Source organism: Schistocerca nitens, chromosome 2 (assembly GCF_023898315.1).
Source record: "Schistocerca nitens isolate TAMUIC-IGC-003100 chromosome 2, iqSchNite1.1, whole genome shotgun sequence".
NCBI classification, from domain to species: Eukaryota; Metazoa; Arthropoda; class Insecta; order Orthoptera; family Acrididae; genus Schistocerca; species Schistocerca nitens.
In genome coordinates this window covers 137,594,649-137,617,096 of record NC_064615.1, presented here as the reverse complement: position 1 = coordinate 137,617,096, position 22,448 = coordinate 137,594,649, and the positions used below count along the sequence as shown (strand labels likewise).

Genomic DNA, 22,448 nt, shown 5'->3' with positions numbered 1-22,448 from the left:
TTTCATTTGCTAACTATGCCTAACAGTAGTTAGTGCCTTCCGTAGTTTGAATCTTTTATTTAGCTGGCAGTAGTGGCGCTCGCTGTATTGCAGTAGTTAGAGTAACGAAGATTTTTGTGAGGTAAGTGATTTGCGAAAGGTAAAGGTTAATGTTAGTCAGGGCCATTCTTTTGTAGGGATTATTGAAAATCAGATTGCGTTGCGCTAAAAAATATTGTGTGTCAGTTTAAGCACAGTCTTGTATAATTGTTCTAAGGGAACGTTTCATATGTCGACCCTTAGCCGAGGATACCTCACTGGAATCTTCTGATTTTTTCTTGTAGTTTGTGTAATTAGTGTAGCTTTTGTTTATTGCTAGCGCGTAATTGTAGAGAAAATCTCCTTTGTAGTTGCAGTCTTTCATTGTTGTACAGTAAAGCAGATGTGGCATGCATGTAGATTTGCACCAAGTATTTCGCAGCTGCAATTAACTAGATATTATTTTCAGTGCTATGTTAATGTGTTCTCTTATTTTTGCTCTTCAAATTGTGCTTTTCTGTGTTATCGTGTGAAATATTGTGACAATAATGGCGTGTGAAAAACGTAATACTAGGCTCCAAAGTAAACTGAGAAATGACAGTGAAGACGAAAGCAGTGTGTTAGCGCCACCGTGTAATGAATTAACTAATGTTCAAAGTAGTAATTTGGTAATTGTACATAGGGAAATGGAGCGGGCTGCAAATAATGATGTAGGCAGTGAAACAATTAGTGAACAGGGAAGCATTATCGATCCATCGGTCGGCAACAGCTTGCCTCAGGAATCCGAAATGACAGGACACAATCTTGCAAATACTATAGATTCAGGTTTTGCGTCCTCGCCGTTTTCTCAAATAAGTCAAGACACATTTTCTGCTTTTCAAAATGCGAATATTGGCGGTTCAAATGCATTGCCGAATAGCACTGAGGAACATGTTTCAGACACCAGTGCATTGTTTTTACAATTAATGCAACAAATGGGACAAAAGCTTCAAAAGTTAGACACAATGGAACAAAATCTTCAAAAGTTAGACGCAATGGAACAACACCAGAGACAAACACAGCAATAGTTAGACACAATGGAACAAAATCAGAGACAAAAACAGCAGAAGCTTCATGGGAACAACATAATCGCATCCTCAACAGTTTGTTAGGTATTTTTGCAGAATCTGGAATTACAGTTAACTTGGAAAAGTCTGAATTCGGTAGGTCAAAGGTGAGGTTTTTGGGACATATTATTTCTTCTGAAGGCATTCAGCCGGATCCTGAAAAGTTAGAAGCAATCAGAGCCATTCCAGTTCCATTCACAAAAAAACAAGTCCACAGTTTTCTAGGTCTCATAAATTTTTACCGTCGTTTTCTGAATATGCAAATTCTTGTTACACCAAAACTTGGTTCTCTCACTGGAAAAAAAAAACAATTTGGAACTGGGACGAACAAGCACAGTTGGAATTCAATTCTTTGAAAGAATCGCTACATAACGCGCCAATACTAGCTCATCCAGATCTGTCACAAGATTTCTGCCTTAGCACGGATTCTTCTAAAGTCGGTCTTGGTGCCCATTTATTTCAAGAAGCCATAGAAAATGACACTACCGTTCAGAAAACCATTGCTTTTGCTAGCCGAGTGCTAACAAAATCTGAAAAAAATTATTCCATTACTGAATTAGAAGCTTTAGCTATCGTTTGAGCATTTAACAAATTACGTTTCTTTCTTACTGGTAACCATGTAAAAGTATACAGTGATCATCGTGAATTAAAATTTCTTATGTCTTCAAAATTAAATCATGACAGGTTAAAATGTTGGGCGTAATTTCTGCAAGAATTCCACTTCACAATAGTCTACATTCCCGGCAAGGAGAACATTGTTGCGGACGCACTGTCACGCGCAGCGGCTGGGCTTGAGAAAAGTAACACAGAAGGCAACCTCGAGAAAATTTTCAGTATTCTTTACATTCAGAAAGTCGCCTTTGAAAACTTCATCACCACATCTTTAAAGGACATTGCTCATGAGCAAGATAAAGATCCGATTTGGAAAGACATCAAAAGTAAATGGCATGAAAAGACGCACACTCAGATTCGGCATCATTATCTGGTTAGAAACAACATACTCTTCAAACGCTGCGCTGTTGATGACAAGCTATGGGTACTTTGCATTCCAGACGATTTTGTTAATAAGCTCATTTGGTACATTCATTTCAGCTACGCACATTTTGGTCCACGAAAATGTTATCATATTCCTCGAACGACTTGTTATTTTAACAATATGGAAAAGAGAATTCGAAGAGTCTTGTCTATTTGTAAACTTTGTCAAAAGGCGAAACCGTCTACTATCTCACATCGTGCTCCGTTGTTTCCTATCATTCCTTCTAAATTAAAAGAATTTGCTGCAGTTGATCTCTTGGGACCCCTTGTCAGAACATCGAATGGATTTTCGTACGTTCTAGTCGCTGTTGAACTTACTTCAAAATTTGTTTCTTTCACTCCGTTACGTAAAGCCACTGGACGGTCTGTATCCAACGCCTTTGTTAAAAATTTCTTACGTGAAGTTGGACATGTTAGTAAAGTCATTTCAGATAACGGACCGCAATTCAGATCTGCTGTTTGGGAACGCATGTTTCGGAACCATGAAGTCAAACCTGTTTTTATTTCATTGTACTCACCACATTGTAACCCCTCCGAACGGATTATGGAAGAAATCTATAAGCTTTGCAGACTTTATTGTCACAGAAAGCATCAGCATTGGGACAGATATTTACACTTATTTCAAAACGTGCTGAATGAAATGCCTCGTAACTCCACTGCTTTACCACCTACTCTTGTACTGAAAAATGAAGAACCACCGAACAGAATCAGAGAGCTCGTACCTTTCCCGAATACACGTAAACTTCGACACAAAGACATAATTGATTTGGCTATTAAAAATATAAAATCTGCGGCAGACAAAAGGAGAAAACTAAATGGTAAAGCAAATGCAAAGAAATTATATATTGGTCAGAAAGTTCTCATTAAAGCTCATTTATTGTCACATAAGAAGAAACACTTGAGTCATAAATTCTTTCTAGTTTACAATGGACCTTACAGAATCCGACGTATACCACATGACAATTGCGTTGAAGTTGAAACTCTGCGTACTAGGAAGAGTAAAGGATTGCACCACATTTCACATGTAAAACCGTTTATTGAAAGATAATCAGTTTTTTTAACTTAGTCTTTGCTATAAAATTTTTCACTTTACATTACTAGTATGCTTTGTCAGACTTAGAATCTGTTAACATGCAACAATGTCTGAAGTTAAATATCCAGTCAAGGACCAAGAGAACTTATTTAAACAGAAATTACCACTGCATTGTGATAGTGAACAGAGGACATAGTGTTACTGTGTGTGTACATTCTTGCTTGTTAGTTGCACGATTACGTAACGACTATAAGGCTTACATACTTAGAACATATACTGCTAATGAGATTTTAATGCAACATTTTGGTTTACTAGAAAAGACATTCCTTATTTGAAGTAGTTTTTGTGAGATTAAAGATGACTTAGTATTTGGTTTATTTGACAGCTACACGATTATATCACGACGCTATTAATGTGTGACACAATTTACATTGTTGCTTTTGCGGTGTTTCTGTTTTATATCTGCACAGTTTTTCTGAATTATTCTGGAAAGTGAAACATGTTTTAGTAGTAACTTTTGTGGTATAGCTACAGTGAGACAACCTTTTTCGAAGCACAACAATACGTTACAATATAGTACTTTCTTGATCACAGTAAGGTACGTAATAACTACGATATCTATATGCAAATCATTTCACTTTCGTTTATGATGAGGTAAGTACATTGACTTCAGCAGAACTTTGCTTACAGAGGACGATAACTACGACAGTTCCACAGAATTATCTTACAGCAAGACGCACATTTAGCGCTACAGGACACGCATTTGAGTGATTAATTTTGTACTTAAAACATTTATTTTTCAAGATTTTTGAATTACAAAGGAAGTTTTCCGTGATACATTTCATTCCATTGCTGTAATCTGTAACACCTGAGGGTATAATTACATTAATCCTCAGGGGGGGGGGGGGGTACACGCCTACTTTGTGTACCATGTGTTTGGCAAGCACAAGGAGCCCTAGCTAATATGGTATTTGCTTATACAACTTTACACATCGGTACCATATTTCTCTAACACATAAATTACACAGCTATCTGAACATTTAACTGAGAGGCAAACATTCTTTTTACTACATTAGTGACACATGTTTACACAATTACACAGTTGGATAACTTCACACTAATGAAACTGTATTTTGTCTGTACTGTGTGAACTGTTCATATTTTTCGGAACCATTGTGATACTATGAGAGCTTTGAATGATGTATTTGGTATGGGATCATGATTTTAAAGTACATTTGAGGTAGATGACGCTATTGAAATGAGCAAAGAATTTTTTTTATGTTTTGAAATTATTGGAGGAAGCTACGACGTTTCTGAGATTTGGCTGATTTTTTATGATGTTATTATTTCGATGACAATGTGTATTATGCTGTTGAGGTATGTTTATGATCAATAAGCTGATGCTATATGAGGAATCTGATTATGCTACGTATTTATTATGATGAAATATTGAAGTGTCGACGCAAGATTGACGTGTCGACGAATATGTATATGTATAATAAGGTAAGGAATAATGAGTAGTGGTTAGGGAATCTGATTTTGGAAAAAGGATGTTGGAAACCAAGAATCGTACTTTAAGAGTTATGAAATGTGTGTAAATACGTGAATGTTAGTTACTACAATGCTGACAAAACTTTTTGGACACTGTTATATATGAGATTTTGTTTCTACATACTTCTAATGTAAATTTCTAACTTTTGAATTTTTTTATTTTATGTGAGACCGTCACTGTAGTGGAAACTGCTGTCGTAAATATTTCGTTAAGAAAAGTAAGTGACCTTGATGTAATGCGTTTTGGGCGCCCAGGTGAGAGATAGTCGCCTGGAGAAAAAGCCATTAGGTGAAAAAAAAAGAGGCCAATATCCTCGCTATTAACATTTCTATGTAGAAAGCATCGCAAATACGACACGCTCAAACTTGAAAACATATGATTATACTGTGGAGCTCTTAATTTATGATATTTACTAAAATGCCTAATGAAATGATGAGGAACATTTTACATCTATTGTCTTTGTAGTTGAGAGATTGCTCATTTTGTTTAATATCTAGCATCTAGCTCCACTGCAGCATTGGTTAAAATAAAACTACTTAAAAAATTGCATACGGAATTTTCTTTTCAACTACTTGGTAATTTTTTTGGTAGAATGACTTCTTGTGGTGCACCACTTTAATGACATAGATATTAAGATGTGAACAGACATTTCCCTTATCTGCATTGTTGTCTTTAGTGTACTATTTTTTCTGCTTGAGCTTTGTCATGTTTAGGTATAAGTTATTGCATTTGCTGCTGCTGCTTGCCGGGCATAGTGCTACTAAATTTCACTTTGTATTACTCTGTGAAGCCAGTTTTACTACTGATTTATTTTTATTTTTGCTGCACATTGGCTCATATTACTGATAATGTTGCATTTGCTCTTCAAATTTAGATTTACTGCTGCTAGCTTTGCCAATTTGCATTTTTTTGTCATTGCTGTTTGTGTTAATTGTTTTGTGATGCTGCACTGCCTCGTCCCTTAGTATATATAACTGAGCTCAGTAGATTTAAGTTAGCTTAAGAGGGGGTAGACTATATAAGAACCTAACTATGGAGAATAGGGAAAGAATGCATTGAGAAGTTATATGAAAACGATTTGGGCCAAAATGAGTATTGTACAATGAGCAATAATTATTTTGAAAGAAATATGGTTAGAATACAGAAAGGACGTATAGATAGGACGTTTTGGGAATAATGATGGATGAAGGGAGATCTCCAAGAACAAAAAAGGTTTTGTTTGCAAAATACTGCAGTACCAAATGTTACACTGTAAACGAACCCTGTCCTTTCCATTGTGTTATCCCCCTATGTGTTTGTGTACCCTTGTGTATTTGTGTTTTTCCTGTCTTTATGTGTTTAGCTAATAAGATTTATGTTGTAGAATTTTTCTAGTACTAAGCTACATCCACTATGATGAGGAATACTGTTATCCTCAAATATAATTTGCATTTATAATATGTTATATTCTTTGTAAAGATGTTTAGACATTATTTATTCTGTTCTGTTTCAATGCTCATGTGTGAAATTAATGTTTCGAAAACTATTCTCATTATTATATATATTTACTTATGTCATAATTCCTGTAACACTGATGTATATGTTTATTTCTATTCTTTCATAAAGCCTGTGTTACTACACATGTTATGTATATTGTTATGTTCTTTAATGATGTATTTTGTACCTTTGTTATTGTATTCTTATGTTATAAAATTGTAATTGACACCAGTTCATCAAATTAAGTAACTTGTAAGTTACATTTCACTGCACACATTTCTATTGGTCATAGTATGTGGACAATATGTTAGAAGTAGGGACTATTAGCGTTTGCACGTGTGTTAATAATTCAGCAAGGGACTGGATAACAGCATTGTTGGTTCTAAGAACATTTCAAAAAAATTTTTTTGTGAGTGCACAAGTGGTGGTTCATGGACTTGCTATATTGTCCACAAGACTCTTCTATGGTGATTGTGCACCTGCACAGGTGAAACAGATGGCTGCTGGCCGTCTCTACTAGGACTACAGTGGGTCTGCATCTTTGACTGCCCACCAATACCATTATCTCTACAAGGACTATAGTGGGTCTGCATCTTTGATGGCCCACCAATACCGTAATCTCTACCAGGACTACAGTGGGTCTACTGTGTGATGACCTACCTACCAATATTCTTCAAAACGTCGAATGACTCTGCTGTGGGTTTGCTCTGTTGTGGCCCATTACCTGTCTGCATGTCGAGAGTCAGCACTGTCTTTCCGTTGGAAGGACAACACTACTTCTTCAAGACTGCATGGAAATCCACTACTTCCGTGTGCATTTTCTTTTACTGCTCAGCCTTTGAGAAAAACACTGCACCGGCCGAAGTGGCCGTGCGGTTAAAGGCGCTGCAGTCTGGAACCGCAAGACCGCTACGGTCGCAGGTTCGAATCCTGCCTCGGGCATGGATGTTTGTGATGTCCTTAGGTTAGTTAGGTTTAACTAGTTCTAAGTTCTAGGGGACTAATGACCTCAGCAGTTGAGTCCCATAGTGCTCAGAGCCATTTGAACCAAAAACACTGCAATTTTACTGTGATGAATGATCAGCACTGTCTTTATGGACTGTGAGAAAATTTTAGCTTTTGACGAACATTGTATCAATAAGTGTGTGAATTTGATATCTTTGTTATTGTAATTATGAAAAATTTTATCAAATCATTATTGGCCACTGCCCAAAACAATTTGTAAAATTTTTTGTGGGGAGCATGGGGGCTATGTAAGTAGGCTGTTTATGTTTTCTTTTTGGCAACGTTACGTAGCGCTCTGTATGAAAATCACTGGCTGTGCAGTGTGCAGTCTGTGGCCAGTTTGCATTGTTGTCTGCCATTGTAGTGTTGGGTAGCTGGATGTGAACAGCGCGTAGCGTTGCGCAGTTGGAGGTGAGCCGCCAGCAGTGGTGGATGTGGGGAGAGAGATGGCAGAGTTTTGAAATTTGTACGACTGGATGTCATGAACTGCTATATATATTATAACTATTAAGGTAAATACATTGTTTGTTCTCTATTAAAATCTTTCATTTGCTAACTATGCCTAACAGTAGTTAGTGCCTTCCGTAGTTTGAATCTTTTATTTAGCTGGCAGTAGTGGCACTCGCTGTATTGCAGTAGTTAGAGTAACGAAGATTTTTGTGAGGTAAGTGATTTGTGAAAGGTAAAGGTTAATGTTAGTCAGGGCCATTCTTTTGTAGGGATTATTGAAAGTCAGATTGCGTTGCGCTAAAAAATATTGTGTGTCAGTTTAAGCACAGTCTTGTATAATTGTTCTAAGGGGACGTTTCACTGTTTAACGCCAACTTTGTACACAAATCGTTGTTCTCAGAATGCTGGAACTGAACACCATTGCCTGACGCGTGCGAACTCTTTTTTTCGCTACCACAGTTAACTCGACATTGTGTCCTGTAGGGAAACTACTTCTCCCAATTACCGCAGAATTTTAGAGACATTCTACGACGCAACGTTAAAATGCGGAACAATAAACCGAACCAAGTCTGGCACACCTGGCGCTTATGGAAGAAATCAAAGATTAGTGTGTAACACCCTCTTGACGACGACGTTATTTGAAACGACGCACAAACCTGGAATGGTGGAGGATAGAAACCATCACTGTATTTATCATGAGCAATTTAGGAAAATCGTTGAAAACTGGTGGGTCGAACAGACATTTGAACGGTCACCTCCCCGAATACTATCCAAATGTATTACCACTGCGGGACTTCGTTGGGTGTGAACGTAATCGAATAAGAACTAAAAAATTCTATTTTATGTTACTCAGTAGTTATCATAGAACAGTTTCTTCCACAGTGATTAAGCTGCCTCCAAGCAGCTACTTAAAATTAGGCGCCAATATTTCATGTCACTAGTTTTACAGTCTGGAGGAGCTTGGAGAATAATCTTACAATAAGTAAACAAATGATTTGTTGTTACGTTACATGAAGTCAGAAGTAACGTCATTTAGGCGAAATGGAGCAACTACCTCGAATTTTTAAGCCGTAACTTATCCTGCAACCAACTATAACAAGATTAAATATATTATATTTGCTACATAATTGAAGTTGCAGATTAGAAATGATGAACCTGAGATTTTCTTTTGTTTGTGTTCGAACACAATTTGCAAACAAGACCTGAAATAATAAATGCGTTGTAGATTCGCACAGGGAAAAACGTAATATAAATTTCACTAAATACAAGGCAATTTTTTTTATTTCATTCTGTCCCTTGTGTGTTCTGGCATCTACTACGATTCTACGTGCGGCAGATAACAGTTCATTACTTAAATTACATTTTCTATGGCTTTTGGAATTCCGCCCTTGTTTGCAGATACTTTTTCCTCTCATATGGCGAATTAAATAGTCCATGCTAAATGCGTCTTACGTATAGGTAATTCTGTTTCTTTACACTTTGGCACTCAAGTAGACAACTTTTCTGGACGAGAAAAATTCTCTTATTTCAAGAAAAGCATAGTTCCGATCCTAATAAAAATTAAGAACAGACTTTTGACAAACGTATAGACACAATAGCGATCTAAACCATGTCCTGTGAGTTCCAGAGTTTTTTACGTGACTTTTTTGTAGGAGACAGAAGCTTCAAATCCATTTTCCTATCGTCGAGGAGAAAGGATATACCGTGTGATCAAAAAGTCAGTATAAATGTGAAAACTTAATAAACCACGGAATAATGTAGATAGAGAGGTAAAAATTGACACACATGCTTGGGATGAGATGGGATTTTATTAGAACCACTCAATATTGATAGACGGCAACGGCCTTGCCGCAGTGGATACACCAGCTCCCATAAGATCACCGAAGTTAGGCGCTGTCGGGCGTGGTCGGAGCTTGGATGGGTGACCATCCAGCCGCCATGCGCTGTTGCCATTTTTCGGGGTGCACTCAGCCTCATGATGCCAATTGAGGAGCTACTCGGCCGAATAGTAGCGGCTCCGGTCACAGAAAACTATCATAACGACCGGGACAGCGGTGTGCTGACCACACGCCCCTCCTATCCGCATCCTCAACTGAGGATGATACGGCGGTCAGATGGTCCCGATGGGCCACTTGTGGCCTGAAGACGGAGTGCTATATTGATAGACGCGTGAAAGATCTCTTGCGCGCGTCGTTTGGTGACGATCGTGTGCTCAGCCGCCACTTTCGTCATGCTTGGCCTCCCAGGTCCCCAGACCTCAGTCCTTGCGATTATTGGCTTTGGGGTTACCTGAAGTCCCAAGTGTATTGTGATCGACCGACATCTCTAGTGACGCTGAAAGACAACATCCGACGCCAATGCCTCACCATAACAACGGACATGCTTTACAGTTCTGTTCACAACATTATTCCTCGACTACAGTTGTTGTTGAGGAATGATGGTGGACATATTGAGCATTTCCTGTAAAGAACATCATCTTTGCTTTGTCTTACTTTGTTATGCTAATTATTGCTATTCTGATCAGATGAAGCGCCATCTGTCGGACATTTTTTGAACTTTTGTATTTTTTTGGTTCTAATAAAACCCCATGTCATTCCAAGCATGTGTGTCAATTTGTACCTCTCTATCTACATTATCCCGTGATTTATTCAGTTTTCAAATTTATACAGACTTTCCGATCAGCCTGTATGTGGTGCTTGCCTGAAAGCTGTTCTTGTCGCGACATCGTCTGAACTTTGGACCTTAAAAGTCAGTTGTCAACTAATTTGAGCTAGACTACATTCTAGAAACGGTAACATTTACCACCTGAACGTAATTTTACTTCTACGCGAAGCTTCTGATCAAAGGATAACGTTTCATAACATTGAGAAAGTTGGAGAGTAAAAGTCCAGTGCTCGGTTTTCTCTCTTAGCACAAATGGCAGGCGATGAGGACGTCGTGACGGAGAGAACGTGGGTCGGGTTCCGCTCTGGCTGGCACGGGAGGCACGCCCTAGCGGCGGCCAACCGAGTCGCGCAAGAAGCGCAGCGGACTGCGGAGGTCACAGCTGCAGTCGCCTCCCCAGACGCTGACAACATCCACAGTTCCGTGATGGTCCGCAACATCCTCTATCTCGCGGTGCCACCAGTTCCAGGCTACTGCTTGTGAAAACTGCAAAACCGCGAAGATAATAACAGAGACTCGTGAAAATTCATCGAAATGTCAGTTACGCCGTATGATCAAAAGTGTACTGACACCTATTAGTCGACATTAATATGTGGTGTGTCCACCCATCACCTTTATGATAGCTTGAGCCCTGCTGGATACACTTTCAGTGAGGTGTCTGAAAGTCTGTGTGGAGAAATTGCAGTCCATTCCTTCCCAAAGGCCGAAACCACAAATACACTACCGGCCATTAAAATTGCTACACCACGAAGATGACGTGCTGCAGACGCGAAATTTAGACGACTGGAAGAAGATGATGTGATATGCAAATGATTAACTTTACAGAGCATTCACACAAGGTTGGCGCCGGTGGCGACACCTACAACGTGCTGACATGAGGAAAGTTTCCAACCGATTTCTCATACACAAACAGCAGTTGACCGCCGTTGCATGGTGAAACGTTGTTGTGATGCTTCGTGTAAGGAGGAGAAACGCGTACCATCACGTTTCCGATTTTGATAAAGGTCGGATTGTAGCCTATCGCGATTGCGGATTATCGTATCGCGACAATGCTGCTCGCGTTGGTCGGGATCCAATGACTGTTAGCAGAATATGGAATCGGTGGGTTCAGGAAGGTAATACGGAACCCCGTGCTGGATCACAACGTCCTCGTATCGCTAGCAGTCGAGATGACAGGCATCTTATCAGCATGACTGTAACGGATCGTGCAGCCACGTCTCGATCCCTGAGTGAGTAGATGGGGACGTTTGCAAGATAATAACCATCTGCACGAACAGTTCGACGACGTTTGCAGCAGCATGGACTATCAGCTCGGAGACCGTGGCTGCGGTTACCCTCGACGCTGATCACAGACAGGAGCGCCTGCGATGGTGTACTCAATGACGAAACTGGGTGCACGAATGGCAAAACGTCATTTTTTCGGATGAATCCAGGTTCTGTTTACAGCATCATGATGGTCGCATCCGTGTTTGGCGACATCGCGGTGAACGCACATTGGAAGCGTGTATTCGTCATCGCCATACTGGCATATCACCCAGCGTGATGGTATGGGGTGCCACTGGTTACACGGTTCGGTCACCTCTCGTTCGTATTGACGGCACTTTGAACAGTGGACGTTACATTTCAGATGTGTCACGACCGGTGGCTCTACCCTTCATTCGATCCCTGCGAAACCCTACATTTCAGCAGAATAATACACGACCGCATGCTGCAGGTCCTGTACGGGCCTTTCTGGATACAGAAAATGTTCGACTGCTGACCTGGCCAGCACATTCTCCAGATCTCTCACCAATTGAAAACGTCTGGTCAATGGTGGCCAAGCAACTGGGTCGTCACAATACGCCAGTCACTACTCTTGATGAACTGTGGTATCGTGTTGAAGCTGTATGGGCAGCTGTACCTGTACACGCCATCCAAGCTCTGTTTGACTCAATGCTCAGGCGTATCAAGGCCGTTATTACGGCGAGAGGTGGTTGTTCTGGGTGCTGATTTCTCAGAATCTATGCACCTAAATTGCGTGAAAATGTAATCACATGTCAGTTCTAGTATAATATATTTGTCCAATGAATACGCGTTTATCATCTGCATTTCTTCTTGGTGTAGCAATTTTAATGGCCAGTAGTGATGTTGGACGCAGAGACGTTCTATCTCATCCCATAGGTGTTCCATTGAACTCAGGTTGGGACTCAAGGCAGGGCAGTCGATTTCAGGAATGTTATAGTCCATAAACCATTGCCTCACTCATGCTGGTTTATGAGAAGGAGCATTGTCATGCTGTCACAATCTATCATCGTCCCCGAACTGTCCCTCTACTGTAAGCAGTGCACAGTGCTGTGAAAAGTGTACGTATCCTTCCGCATTTAGTATTTTTTAAGCGCAAAGAGGAGACCACTTCCTAACCACGAAATACAGCCCCATACTGTACCACCACCTCCACACTACAGTGTTGGACTAAATATGATGGCAACCAACGTTCTCCAGGCATTCGCCAAATGCAAACCATTGGATTGCCACAGCGTATAGCGTTATTCATCTCCAAATCACTCGTTTCCAGTGATACATTGTCCAGTAGCGTCGAGTAACATTGGCAACAGAAATGTGTCGATCATTGTAGGCCATTCATTTTTACTCCCTACGCACTGTCATAGTGCTAGCTGAACTGCTGGCAGCAGCTTGGAACCTGCGAGTAATTCCTTGGCTTCTCTGGTTTCACCGGGCGAGGTGGCGCAGTGGTTAGCACACTGGACTCTCATTCGGGAGGACGACGGTTCAATCCCGTCTCCGGCCATCCTGATTTAGGTTTTCCGTGATTTCCCTAAATCGTTTCAGGCAAATGCCGGGATGGTTCCTTTGAAAGGGCACGGCCGATTTCCTTCCCAATCCTTCCTTAACCCGAGCTTACGCTCCGTCTCTAATGACCTCGTTGTCGACGGGACGTTAAACACTAACCACCACCACCATCTCTGGTTTCATGTGATTTTTTACAACCACCTTCCGCAATGCTCGACGGTCTGTAAGTGTGTGAGGTCTGTCTGGTTTTGGTTTAGCTATGGTTGTTCCTTAGCGTTTCCATTTTACAGTCACATGACCAACCGTCGAGTTGGGCAGCTTTAGAAGGGCTGAAATGTCGCTGATGGGCTTGGTACTCTGGGGACATCCAGTGACTAGTCCACGTTCTAAGTAACTGAGCTCTACTGAATCACGGATTATGCTATTACTGCTTCTCTACTGACAACAGTACTGGTGGGTCCACCTCTCTTAACGTCTATGGTCAAACACGCAGTATATGGGGATGTCCGGATACTTCTGATCAGGCAGAGTGTGGTGATACACAGAAATGGTTGTACATTGTGAACCCAAATCTAACGCTCAAAATTTAGGAGTCGTTCAAATGGTTCAAATGGCTCTGAGCGCTATGGGACTCAACTGCTGAGGTCATTAGTCCCCTAGAACTTAGAACTAGTTAAACCTAACTAACCTAAGGACATCACAAACATCCATGCCCGAGGCAGGATTCGAACCTGCGACCGTAGCGGTCTTGCGGTTCCAGAGTGCAGCGCCTTTAACCGCACGGCCACTTCGGCCGGCTAGGAGTCGTTCAGGGATTTCTTCTGAGTAATTTCGTGTAAGGGACCTGTGCTCTTCGGTGGCTCTTTAAAAATATTCGATTTCTCATGTTCGTCACTACAGTTCGTTACTATGAAAATACCACCACAACAGCGAAAAAAGGCTTGTAATATGCAATCATTCTACACTGAAGCGCCAAACAAACTTGTATAAGCGTGCGTATTCGATTACAGAGAGGTGTAAACAGGCAGAATACGGTGCTGCGGTCGGCAGCGCCTATATAAGACAAGTGTCTGGCGCAGTTGTTACATTGGTTACTGCTCTACAACTGCAGGTTATCAAGATTTAAGTGAGTTTGAACGTAGCATTATAATCGCCACACGGGCGATGGGACACAGCATCTCCGAGGTAGCGATGAAGTGGGGATTTTCCCGTACGACCATTTCACGAGTGTACCTTGAACATCAGGAATCCGGCAAAGCATCAAATCTTCGACATCACTGCGCCGGAAAAAGATCCTGCAAGAACGGGACCAACGACAACTGAAGGGAACCGTTCAAAGCGACAGAAGTGCAATCCTTCCGCGCAAATTGTATAGAGCGGATGGACGTGAACGGGTATGAAGACAACCTCATGAGTCTATGGGCCCTACAATGTTTGGTGCCGACGCCGATGGACTGTATTACCTGTGTGACGCATGTAGTGACAAAGCTAAAAGCCTTTAATTTTCTTACCTGTATGGTGCAGCGTCCGTATTCTCAACTGAAATGAATAATGTCTTAATAACTACATTACTTTTATCAGACCCGTTCGCTACATTGCGAAGCGTTTTCAGCGGTCAAGATGTTGTCTGCTTTCATCGTTCAGCTTTATAGTCTAGAGGCATGGGTGTCAGGTTTCAGTACACTATAATATAAACCTGAGGTAGTTCTATGTTCCTTTATAATGGAGAAAACTGACAAGAGAAAACACACTTGAGGGGTGTTCTCTCTTGAGATATTAAATTAGATAAAGGTGGTGTTCTTACCAAAAATAGGTATCTTAATGATTTTCGTAGACCTAATAAGGAAGTTATAGAAACCTACGTAAAGAATATCGGAAACAAAAAATAAGTGTTCTCCTGTAGCAGCAAATTAAAGTCTAACACAATCAGGGAACAGGGAAGGCCACAACACGCTCCTTCATCACACACCCTGCAGCTCGAAACTCGCTTAATGTCTGAAGAAAGAAGGGGAGGAAGATCAGGGTTTAGCGTACCGTCAATGATGCGAGTATTAGAGGATTACAATCTCGGGTTAGCATGGGATAGTAAAAGAAATCTATGATGCCCCTTCAAAGGAACCATCCCGGCATTTACCTTAAGCGATATAGGGAAATCACGCGAAACTGAAGTCTAAACGGCCAGTCTGAAATTTTAACCGGTGTCCTCCTGAATAAGAGTCCAGTGTCTTACCTCTGCGCCACCTCGCTCAGTCTTTACTGCTTGGTCCTCTTGTGGATACGTTAGGATCGCATGACAGCGAGGTGACGACGAAGTCACAAAATCCACAGATTTAAAAACGAACTAGTCGCCCTGAAGGTGACCGCTGCAAAGACGGGCGACGCGTCGCTTGTATAGTTGCTTTAGTGTTTTCAATGACGCGGACTAACACCCAAAGTAATTTTATTTAAAACTGACACTGGACGTCGACACCTATGAACTCATAAACTAGAGGTTCTTAGACCGAGTCTTTTACTCTCCAGTCGAGTGTGCTTTGTTTCGAAACCTCCTGGCGGATTACAACTATGTGGCACTCTAGAGATTCGATCCTGGAATGTTCAAGAGAGATACTGACGGAAGTAAAGCTGTGAGGTTGGAATGTGTGAATCGTGGCTGGGTAGCTCAGTCGATAAGAGCATTCCCCGCGAAAGACAGTTTATTCGATTCGAGTCCCGGTTCGGCACACAGTTTTAATTTGCTAAAAAGTTTCAAAACTGTATGTTCTCTGTCAGGTTAGAAGAAACTATTGCAATGCGTACTCGTAAGAAGCAGTGGTAGTTGCTAAAAATGGAAGTTAGAAAGAAATAGACGAGGAATCACAGGAACAACAATTATCCGCGTTCTTCACGCAGCGCTAAGGTAACACAGGTGACTTAGGAACCCACCTCGGGCTCCAGTCGGTGCAACGTGCCGGCCATTTATTACGTTACACAGCTTGTGGATGCTGATGTCATCGCTACTTCCATTTGCTATGCGCGCTGACATCATAGAGACTTTTATGGAGGCGCTAGCTTTGAGAACATATTGCACAACTCGCAACTGCCCCTCTCATGGAACTTAGAGCAACATGAAAAACAAACAAATCCGGCGTGTAATAACGGATCTTCATTGGCATCTTTTTATACGCAAGTCTGGGATGCCAGTAAGGTCTTGGAAACAAGATGGTATTACCGAGTAGGGGCAGCGGAGATTTCCGGGAATCTGCGCAGTTCTTTATTTGAGAGCGCCTCTGTAAACGAACAATCGACAGACGGAAGCCAGTTTGAGTGACAGACTGCTCACTACTAGCTGGAGCGTAACCAGCCACAAATCTGTTGATTCACTGACAGCTTTACTTCTCAGGAAAGGTTAACGAAAACCGGAATCGACTATTTTTGTGGACGTCGTTCAGATGGACAGACGGAAAATAATAATATACGAATACGAGAAACTCTCAGAATAGCATTGCTATTTCAAAAAAGGTGATTGTTTTGGCGTCTTCTTCTTCCTGTGTGGCTGTTTCTAATCTCTGCCGAGAACGACCAAGTGCAGTTTACTTCTGGAAACACTGCTCCGCTCTGTGCTTCGGAGGGAAGGAGTGGAAGCTATTCACGCACCCAGTAAAAAAGGCCGGCCGGTGTGGCCGAGCGGTTCTAGGCGCTTCAGTCTGGAGCCGCGCGACCGCTACGGTCGCAGGTTCGAATCCTGCCTCGGGCATGGATGTGTGTGATGTCCTTAGGTTAGTTAGGTTCAAGTAGTTCTAAGTTCTAGGACACTGATGACCTCAGATGTTAAGTCCAATAGTGCTCAGAGCCAAGTAAAAAAGGAAAACGTGAACTCTGTATAATAAGTACAATGCTTATTATAAACTGCTTTATGAAGACAGACAAAGAACAAAGACAGTCTCTGAATATGTCTTCACAAATATGATGTTCTAAAACGCACTTACATCTAGAAAGCCTTTTCCTGAAAGTATTTGGAGTGTAGCCTTGGATGGAAAAGAAATGTGCACGGTAAATAGTTCAGACAAGAAGAGAATAGAAACATTTGAAATGTGGTGCTGCAGAAGAATGCTGAAAATTTGATGGGTAAAATGGATAACGTAAATCGGATAGCCAGTGAATCGAACTGGAAAAAGTTTGTGGCACAACTCGACTAAAAAAGGGCTAAAAGAAGGGGTAGCTGATAGAACGCATTCTGAGGTCCCAAGGAATAGCCATTTTGGCAATGGACGTAAGTGTGACGAAATGGAGGGGGGTAGTTGTTGTGATGGACGGGAGGGAGCGGGGGAGGGGGATACACATCGTACAGGGAAAAAATCTGTGGTAAGTTCCTATGGGGCCAAACTGCTGAGGTCATCGGTGCCTAGGCTTACACACTACTTGATATAACTTAAACTAAGGACATCACACACACCCAAACACGAGGGAGGACTCTAACCTCCGACGGGGTGAGCCGTGTGAGCTGTGGCAAGACTACTCAGGCCGTACGGCTACTACACGCGGCCATCGTTGAGGGAGACTAAGGTTTGAATACATTAGATAGGTTCAAGTGGGCTGTAGGTTGAAATAGTTGAGCAGTGATGATGAGGCTTGTACAGGAGAAATTAGCTTGGAGGGCTGCATCAAACCAGTCTCAACGACGAATGACCACAATAAAAACGATAATACGAGGGGCGTTCAGTAAGTAATGCAACAATTTTTTTCTCTGTCACTTCCGGTTGAAAAAAGCGGAATTTTTTGTGGAAAGTCGTGAAATATTCCCGCTTCATCCCCTATAGTTTCATGAAGTTCCAATAGTTGGCGGCGCTGTACGTAGGCTTTAAAATTGCGTCTCTAAAGAAGATATATTCCAAGCAGAGAGCTGTCATTGAGTATTTTTTTTTTTTTTTTTTTTTTTTTTTTTTTTTTTTTTTTTTTTGGCGGAAGACCAGAGCATCGCAGATATTCATAGTCGCTTGCAGAATGTCTACGGGGACCTGGCAGTGAAGAAAAGCACGATGAGTCGTTGGACGAAGCATCTGTCATCATCGCAATAGGGTCGCGCAAACTTGTCCGCGTGCCGACCGGCCTCACACAGCTCTGAGTCCTGCATTGTTGGAAAGTGCAAGCTTATTCGAGTTGACTGACGGATCGCAATTAAACACCTCGCTGCTCAACTGGACATTTCTGTTGATAGTGCTGACACTCGTTCACCAGATGGGGTACTCCGAGGTGCCCGCCGGGTTCCTCACCGCCTAATAAAAGCCTTAAAGAGCAACGAAGGACAATCTTTGCTGAATTTTTTTGCGCGTTGCCAGGTCGATCGTGACATTTTTTTGTCGGACATCGTCACAGGCGATGAAACATGGGTTCATCACTTGGAATCCTAAACAAAACGGCAATCCATGGAGTGGCGCCATACTATCTCTCCTCCGAAGAAAAAGTTCAAAGCCGCCCCCTTAGCCAGTAAAGTCACGGCGACGGTCTTCTGGGATTGTAAAGGGGTTATTCTGTTTGATGTCCTCCCCCATGGTGCAACGATCAACACCGAAGTGCACTGCACTACCCTCAGGAAACTGGCGAAACGACTTCAGCGTGTTCGTCGCCTCAAAAATGGAAACGAAGTTCTCCTGCTCCATGACAACACAATGCTTCACACGAGTCTGCGTACCTGAGAGAAACTCAAAAAACTTCGGTGGACTGTTCTTCTTCGTTCACCCTACAGCCCGCATCTCGCACCTTCCGACTTCCATCTGTTTGGCCCAATGAAGGATGCACTCAATGGGGAGCAGTACGTGGACGATAGGCAAGACGTTGGCTCCCACGTCGACCAGTGGAGTGGTACCATGCGGGCATACAGGCCCTCCAGTAAGGTGACATAAAGCATCCGCACTGGACGCGGATCATGTTGAAAAATAGGGTTGGCTCAAATGGCTCTGAGCACTATGGGACTTAATATCTGAGGTCTTCAGTCCCCTAGAACTTAGAACTACTTAAACCTAACTAACCTAAGGACATCACACACATCCATGCCCGAGGCAGGATTCGAACCTGCGACCGTAGCGGTCGCGCGGTTCCAGACTGAAGCGCCTAGAACCGCTCGGGAAAATAGGGTCTTGTAGCCAAAAGAGCGAGGAATAATAGTGTGCCGGTATTCTGACTGAAACTAACCTGCTTTCAGGCAAAAAATGTGTTGCATTGCTTATTGAACGCCTCTCGTACTTGCATTGGTAGTCCTATATCGAGTGCACCCACAAGAAACAAATATCAGGAACACTCTTCATTCTGCAGTTATAGTTTTCTTAACTTCCGAGATAGCCAGGATGGAGACGAGTGACGTCCGTATGTTACATAAAGTTAAAAACCTTATTAATGATACCTTTTAATAGTGAAGATTGCACGTAAATAACATTCGGTGATAACTAGTTCTAGCTTATTACACTACTGGCCATTAAAATTGCTGCACCATGATGTGGACGTGCTACAGGCGCGAAATTTAACCGACAGGAAGAAGATGCTGTGATATGCAAATGATAAGCTTTTCAGAGCATTCAAACAAGGTTGGCGCCAGTGGCGACACCTACAACGAGCTGACATGAGGAAAGTTTCCAACCGATTTCTCATACACAAACAGCACTTGACCGGCGTTGCCTGGTGAAACGTTGTGATGCCTCATGTACGGAGGAGAAATGCGTACCGTCACGTTTCCGACTTTGATAAAGGTCGGATTGTAGCCTATCGCTATTGCGGTTTATCGTATCGCGACATTGCTGCTCGCGTTGGTCGAGATCCATGTAAAGAGCACAACTGAAGGGTACATACTGCACACCAAGAGAAATGCGGTTTAATTATTTTGATTGCACCATTGCATGTAATGGCGTGATAAGTATAACGCAACATGTTTCTACTCATGTCTGAAGATAGTCATTACCGACCGAAATTAATTACCTGATTACATAAAAACATTGCCATCCACGACTGCAATTATAATAAAACAAAAATTCTACTGGATCACTTGAATATTTTCCGTGACTACGTCACATCCTGTAAACCTAATATTTTATCTCCATGCTACATGCCATTAGTTTGTTGAAATCTTCCTCTTACAAGCATGTTCACCGTGACGCAGAAGTTGTATCTTAATCTCATTTTACGTGCAGACACATCAGATGTTTTTATAATCCGTATGTAACTGGCCTTTTTGCTTAGGCTATTAAGGTTTGTGTAATCTCTTCTAGCACTCTTCCTTAGTGCACTTTTCTGTTAGCATTCCAGATGTCGAGATGGATGTGTTGTCAGGTGAAACTAGTCAAGTTATTTACTTGAATCTTTATTATTAAATGCTTGTATTAAATTTTTTAACTTTATGTCAAATTTTATTTACGTTACCGTTTGTGACATACGCATGCAGAGAAAACGTCGTTGCATAGAATTTGTCTCAGCTGCTAGATACTGTTCTTTGGAAGGACTTCCCGAAGAATCAGCTATCTGTGCGCCATTATTGTCCCTTGTTTGCAAAGCAGTTTACAAATAAAATTGACAGCTAAAGATCTACGATCTAATCGAAAATTGCTTTCGACAGTAATAGGATGCAGTCATCCAACGAGAGGTAAACACTGTTGATACTGGCTAAAAGTCCCCCTTTATATGTAAGTCGATGAACAAATGAATTGCAGTCTGAAGACAATCCGACGAGCGATCTCGCCACTACACACCAAGCCCACAGTACATCCGTAATTAACTGTTGCATAGACTCAGGAACCATTAACAATTTATCGAAAGTATTTATGAAGTGTAACGGCCGACTGATAAAAACATAACTACAGTTAAGGTTCCCACAAAAATGGAACCCTTAAGATGTACATCAGGTGGAAAATTACACACTACATGGTCGTATCAGGGTTCAGCCTAATATGAAATATGAAAAGAGATATAGTAGAAGGTGTTCTGCCGCCTAACAGAACACGTTACTAAGCTGTTTACAAAATATGTATCAGAACTGCTAATCAATTACTGCTACTGACTCCTTATGATCTACATCTGCAGCTGGATCTACTTGATGAGGCTGCAATTCATAAGTAAGAGCCCGAGAGAGGGTTCATTGAACCACTTTCAACCTATTTCTCTACCGTTTCACTCTCGAACGGCGCGGGAAAAACGAGCACTTCAAACTTTTCGTACACGCACTGATTTCTCTCATTTTATTATGATGATCATTTCTCGCTATGTAGGTGGGCGCCAACAAAATATTTTCGCAATCGGAGGAGAAAGCTAGTGACTGAAATTCACGAGAAGATCCTGCTGCAAAGAAAAACGGCTTTGTTTAAATGATTGCCACTCCAATTCACTTATGTCCGTGGCTCTCTCACCTATTTCGCGATAGTACAAAACGAGCTGTCCTCTGAACTGTTTCGATGTCCTCCGTCAGTCCCATCTGATGGGAATCCCAAATTGCACAGCAATACTCCTGAAGAGGGCGGACAAGCGTGGTATAGGCAATCTCTTTAGTAGACCTATTGCTCTTTCTAAATTTTCTTCCAGTACATAACAGTCTTTGGTTTCCTTTTCCGACAACATTATCTGCTTGATCGTTCCAATTTAGGTTATTCGTAATTGTAGTACCTAAGTATTAAGTTGAATTTACAGCCTTTAGGTTTGTGTGATTTATCGTGTAACCGAAATTTAGCAGGTTCCTTTTAATATTCATGTGGATAACTTCACACTTTTCACTTTTTAGAGTCAATTGTCACTTTTTGCATCATACGGGTATACTGTCTAAACCAAATTGATTTTTATCATCTGATGACTTTACAAGACGGTAAATGACTATCTCATCTGTAAACAATCTGAAAGGGCTGCTCAGGTTGTCTGCTGTTTAGTTTTTGTAGATGAACAACAGAGGCTCTGTAACACTTCCTTACGGAACGCCAGATATTATTTCTGTTTTACTCTACGACTTTCCGTCAGTTACTACTAACTGTGACCTTTGACCGATGACCTCGCTGTCTGGTCTCCTTCCCCAAACCAACCAACCAACCAACCAACTGTGACCTTTCTGACAGGAACTCACGAATTCAGTCGTACTACTGAGGCGATACTCCGTAGGCACGCAATTTTATTGGAAGTCGCTTGTGGGGGAGGGTGTCAAAAGCCTTCTAGAAATCCAAAAATATGAAATCACTTTGACATTCCCTGTCGATAGCACTCACTACTTCGTAAGAATAAAGAGTTAGTTGTGTTTAACAAGAACATTTTCTGAATCCGTACTGACCATTTGTTAATAAATGATTTTCTTCGAGGTAAATCACAATATCCGACCACA

At 41.6% G+C, this 22,448-nt stretch overlaps 1 protein-coding gene and 1 non-coding gene across 6 annotated transcripts in view; one reads left to right on the top strand and one right to left on the bottom strand.

Moving 5' to 3' along the window:
* The window catches only part of LOC126235831 (phospholipid transfer protein C2CD2L), a 624,312-nt gene that overhangs the window by 416,315 nt on the left and 185,549 nt on the right, over positions 1-22,448 (bottom strand). The window lies entirely within an intron of this gene.
* Trnae-cuc (transfer RNA glutamic acid (anticodon CUC)) lies at positions 13,055-13,127 on the top strand. The gene has a single exon. It is a non-coding gene; the product is annotated as a tRNA-Glu (tRNA).